The sequence below is a fragment of the Psittacula echo genome (genome assembly GCF_963264785.1).
Source record: "Psittacula echo genome assembly, chromosome: 14".
Lineage (NCBI taxonomy): Eukaryota > Metazoa > Chordata > Aves > Psittaciformes > Psittacidae > Psittacula > Psittacula echo.
Genome location: NC_137750.1, coordinates 2,334,166 through 2,340,165, shown reverse-complemented (window position 1 = coordinate 2,340,165; position 6,000 = coordinate 2,334,166).

The window sequence follows — 6,000 nt, the reverse complement described above, 5'->3', positions numbered from 1 at the left end:
AGGAATACCGATGTATTCCTTACATCCTGCCTCACAGAGGTTTATTCAAGGTAAACAGAAAGAGAGGCAAATGCACATAGATCATAAATCACAGAATCATGGAATGGTTTGTGTTGGAAGGGACCTTAAAGATTAATATGTCACATATGTCACCCTAAGGATAGCTGTATGGGGTTTGTGCCAGTCAGGACCAGGGAACCGCTCTGCAGCCCGTCTGCAATGGCAAAAATGTGTGAGCAGCACTGCCAGGAGTTGGAACCTTCCATTCCTGACCTTTCCTCTCCCAGCTTGGGCCCTGGAGCTTCTCTTGCATGTCTTTAGAGCCAGACTTTTCAGGGAGGTCACCTAAGGGTGCCAGCACCTATTTTCCTCTTGCAGGCTGCAGTTGTGCTGGTGAAGAGGTTACCATCCCCTGCACACCCTGGCTTTCGGTGCATCAAGTGCCTCGTGCTAACACGCTCCAGCAGCTCCAGTCCCAGTGAGCCAGATCAGCAAAATCCTGATTCACTGGGAATGAGGAAGGAAAGAATATAGCCCTTAATCTTCATAAGCAATAAACCAAGAAGTTGTAGTGCTCTAAACCAAGAAGCTATAGCTCTCACTTAGTGATTTCTCATATTAAGTGCTTTGCTACCTACAATAATACTTGTATTCCTGGCAGCCACACTGTAGTTAATAGCCCAAGTTCAGCCGAACACACATGCCTGAGCTAAGTGCTGTGTGTGCCTAAATCCATCCCAGTTTGGCAAAGCATATGAGCATACACTACAGTGCCAGGGAAATCAGGGAAGTGTATCCTTAAAGTCTTGGCTAAAGCTGTTTGTGCAGCACCGAATCAGAACAGTGGGAAGGAGGGGATAGTTTATGTGGTGTAATTTTGAGTTTGAACTCAGTGAACTCCAGTGGGGTAAGCAAAAAAAGATTCATTGAATTTGATGCAACCACATCTATACACTTTGATTTTGTATCTGTATTATGTGCATTAGCTCTTGCTGAAGATGTATTATGGGACAGAAGACAAACCAAGCGAGCAGCCCAGCTCCAGCAAAATTGAGACCCAGTTTGAGCCTGCTTTACCCATGCGTGACCCATTTCAGGAGACTTCCATTCAATATCAAACATCTCAGTTTTCTTCCTCCTGTTGTAAGTCAGTTTACCGTTAATATTGACAAGGCATTCACATTTGCATACACTTCTCAAGCAGCTGAGGACAAGTGGGCTGACCAAGTATTTCACAGCACATCAAACTAGATCTGCTGCAGCTTGACTTATTTAAGCTCTCACTGGAAAGTTACCTAGAGATGAAGAATAACGTTGCCTTCTTCAGGTCTTAACCCTCTATAGACTCTCACCCTACAAGCAGCACTGACTAAACTGCACCCATGCTCCACTGATATCAGCCCAGTTATGTTTATAAAGTTATACAGAGAAATTTATCTCACATGAAGGTTTGGGTCACTGTTCTAAAATCAAGTGGTGGGGTTTACCTCTCATATCCAATCTGTCTTCTTGGTTAACAGAAAAAGTCGGTTAAATTTTAAACTATTTTTAAGGAACATTCAGCATCATTTGAATTATATCCTGCAGGGATCATGAAAAGGATTGTAGTTGGATTGTCACACCTTGTGAAGCCCCTGGCTAAGGTCACCTAACTCCAGTGTCATGCATCACCCTGGACTTGTACACACTGTCTTAGGAAAATTATCTTTTGCCTGCATAACCCCTATCCAAAGTGAATCCATCACAGCACAAAATCAGACCTCTTTGGGTTTTGCTTCTTGCAGCACCAAATAGACCCAGTTCTGACACCAGCAGAGCTCTTGCAGGGAGCTGGGATAGGAGTAAACATCAGCACCCCATGGCTGTTTGATATATCTCAGCTGGGCCACGGGTTCAAAGGATGCATCTCACCTGGAGCCCTGAGATGAAGGAAAAGCAATCAGAAAAATAGCTGATCAACAGCTGCCACCTTATGGCAACTGCCTTTCTTTTACCGAGCACCAGATCCTCTCCAGCTGAGGATTTTCTAGTCAGTTGATTTGCAGATAAGAGAAATTGGATTTAAGTCTGTGTGTTTGGCTGGTAGGTGTAAGTGGCTGTAGGGGAGGAAGTGTTTTCATAAGTGTGGTAGCAGGGGTGTCTAAGATGTTGGGGTGAGGTGTGGAAGATGTGAAGGTAATGTTTGTGAGTGATGTTTAATGTGGTAAGGCTTCAGCCTTTGTTTTGAGCTTCTGGCTTTTTTCAGTGTGGTTCAGCTTCTCTTTTACCTCTGTGGGACTATTCAGAGTCTCAAAGTCAGATGCTTTACTGACTTGTGTATTTGCAGGTTTAGGGTCGCTGGAGGGATCTACAATGCAAATAACAAAGTAGACTAATTCTGTATCATAATGGCTATTTTGTATTTTTCCCTTTCATCTTCCTACTTGAATTTCTATTCCTTTCTCAAAAGCAGTGTTTTAGTAGCTGTTTTCTAATGCTGTCGAGGTCAAATAGATAACAAATGCACCCCTAAAGCAGGAAATAGTTTAACCACTGTGCTCAAATGACCTCCTGAGAATGAGCACAGTATAAACCCTGCACGATAACGGTGGAAGCTCTTTTTGTCTTGTCAGATGCTGACGGAGGCTTGGCACCATTGACCAAAAGGGCTTATGAAAGTAGAGCTCTCCTGCCTGGTAGGTGGTGCTGTATCTTGCACAGAGAAGTTTGCTTGGTGCGAAGGGGTGGGGGCATTGCCTGTGATCTCCCAGCGCCGCGCTCAGCCGCTCCCGGTGAAAGCCGCTCCGATGCTTTCATAGGGAAAGCAACAGCACCTACGTGTGGCCAGCCCGAGTGAGGCGTTTGTAACGGTGTGGGCATGATCCTACAAGTCTGAGCTGAAAGAGATCTCTAGGAAACACCTGAGACATAAAATCAGGATATCGCGGGTCAGTTTTGGTCCCTGCTATACAAAAAAGATGTGGGCACGATGGACAGGGTCCAGAGAAGAACCACAAAGATGATCCAAGGACTGGGAAGCCACATGAGGAAAGGCTGAGATGGGTTTATTCAGCCTTGAGAAGAGCTTAGGGGAGACCTTATCACAGTGTTCCAGTATTTAAACAGTGGCTACAGAGAAGGAGGAGGCTCCATTTTTACAAGGAGGCACATAGAAAAGACAAGGCAGGACAAGCTGTTACACAGGTAGTAGGCCTGTCCTTTCTAATACCTCAGAAAGGTACAGATGGTCAGACCACTTGTTATTGTGTTTGAAATATGCTGGGATTGTTGTCATCCATATTCCCCTCTTTCACGCTGCACTATTGAGGAGATTTATTTCCTGGCTCCCTCACTGGGTTGCAGCTCCGAGGTGCAGCCGCTGGGATCGGGTCAGGCATGTTAAGCAGCATTTTCCGCAGCACATGAGGCACTCAGGCTTCATCTGGGAAGCACCAGGACTGGAAACTGCTTTTTGCTTCCCTACGGCTCAGTCCAGCAGAGCCTGGTCCCTTTTGGATGTTCTGCAGTGTACATCCATCTCGATGCATTGTGTGATGGGTTCCCTTCTGAGCTGCTGCAGCTGGGATCCACCAGCCAGAAGGCTCGTGTGATCAGCCCTGACCTGCTGTAATCAAAGAGAGCTGGCACAGCAGACACCCACTGTTAAAAACTTGTGTTAGATGAGAGCATGCCGGAGTTTCTCACAGACTGATTTCAGCTGCGGAGCTGTGGCTACAGGATGGGCAGGGGAGAACTCCGGGATACCAACCCTGGGAATAGTGCCAGTGCTGGAGTGAGCCTCTGCTATAAAAAGCCCCAGTGTGTGTGCAGACGAGGCTCCCGAGGTGGAGTGATGCTCCTTCTGGGCAGGGGTGCTGGCAGGTGGCATTAGACCCTGGCAATCCTTTGGCACAGGAATGTTAAACAGTGAAATGAGCTGGGGGGAGGGAAGAAATACTGATATCAAAGCCAAGTCCCCTCGCAGACTTCAGTTTTCCTCATGCTGACCTCAGACATGGGCTGCTGTGAGCAGCTCTGGCTCAAGGACAGGGACCTGGGAATACAACAGCATCAACGTGAGGTCTTGCTGCAAACGGGCCCTGGGCACAGCCTTCTAGGGGTGTTTTGAAAGTATCATGTATTTTCACTCTATTTCTTTTCTCTGAGAAGCTGCAGAGATGTAGGAACATGGCGACTTTTCTCTCTCCACGAGATTGTGTCTGCAGCAGCACAGAAGGTGGTGCAGTAATCTAGTACCAGATTTTACGGTTTGAAAAGTCCCCTAGGAGCTGGCTTGATGCCTATCTAAATTAAACACTTAATGGCATGTATCTCCCAGCTGCAATATTGGCCAGACACCTGAAACCAGCCTGGAGGACTTTAAAGGAGACAATTGAGGTTTGGCAAACTTGCTGGTACTAAATAAATGCAAAGGGGAAAAATTGCAGGAACTTTCTTTTGTGAGAGCAGTGCTGCCATTTGAGGACTACAGAAGAACTAAACAGTATATACTATTTTGGTACTAAGTTTTTGTAGTGCAACATGCTTGAAATCTAAGAGCATAAACTCTATTGCGTTTCAAAGGCACCTGTGCTTCTGGGGCATTTTGGAGGGATTTTCACAAGACTTTTGGTTTCCCAGCAGGCATGAAATCAAATCCCAGCTCTGATCATCATTGCTACGGAGGGGAAGTGTGTAATCAAAACCCTCAGCCTGTCTTGAAAAATCTCAGCCTCATCTAAGCTACATCCAACAGCCAACTGCCTGGTCTGCTTCAGATGTAGCGCACGGTATGTAACAGGCACAACATGAGGGTCACACACGTGGGCCTCCTGTGTTTTGTGCTCCCTGCTAAGCATGCCTCTTGCAGTGCTATGCTTGGGATTACTTCTCAATACAAGCTACTTCTCAGCTAAAAAGCCATGAGGGCAGATGGTGGGGAATGCAGCTGATGTTGGCCTTAAAATGAGTGGCATGTGTTGAGGTCCGTGGCAGCAGGATGGCCCCATGACATATTTCTCACAGCTTAGATGCATCAGATTGGATTCCTGCTAACACGTAAAGCCCTTCTCCATAGCTCCGACAGCGCTGAGCTGGGACAGCCTAATCTTCTCCTAAACTCCTCCTGTGCTGTAATGCTGACCAAAACCATGGAGTTTTGTGTGGAAGGGGTGAGCATGTTGATGTAAGGTCTGTGGTGCTCATCAGCATCACCTCCTGCCCTTTGTGTCTGTCTTCCTGGTATCTTAACATCTGGGTTTTATGGAGGAGGAGAAGGAAGGGCGGTCTCTCTAGCACAGTCTTGAAGCAAGTGCTGTGTAGGCAATGTGTGGCTGCTGTGTGTGTTCCTACTCGCTCATCAGCTTCAGAGCTGTAAATCTGGAAGATGCAGGCAGTACTTGCAGGTTTTGTGGCTGGGCAGTGGGGGGGCCCTGCTGCCAGGCAGGGGATGGTCACATCACAAACTTCACCTTTTGTTTTAGCAAACAGAGGGTCCACATAGGAAAAAGAAATTAGTGGTGCCCAGGCTACAGAAATGCTGCAGTCGTGTTGCACCTTCTCGCATGTGGGAGACTGAAAGAGAACAGAGCAGCTTGTGGGAAGCAGGATCCTAGAGCTGAGTTCATGCAAGGACTGGCGGGGCAGCATGTGATATGACATGGTGTGACATGTCCTGGTAATCCTGATATGGAACTGGGTGACAGAAGTCTTTAGTTCACTTTAAAAGCCCTTCTATAGCACTAGCGCAGGACAATAAATTCTTAGTTGAAATCGAAGCCAGTGAGAAATTACCTTGCAAATTACTTTCTCCCTGACTTGTTTCTGTATTCATTTATTAGTTACACAGCTCGGTTCTCTTCAGCCTGCAGGCCCAAGCCCACTTGGGGAAGGGAGATTCTGCGAAATGCCCTTAGATGAAAACCGGTTTGATACCTGCCCAGCAAGGAAAGAGATATTCCCTGAGCAAGGAGGCTCTTTTCCTGTCAATATAGCATTCAAATGTAGCTTCTGCCACTGTAG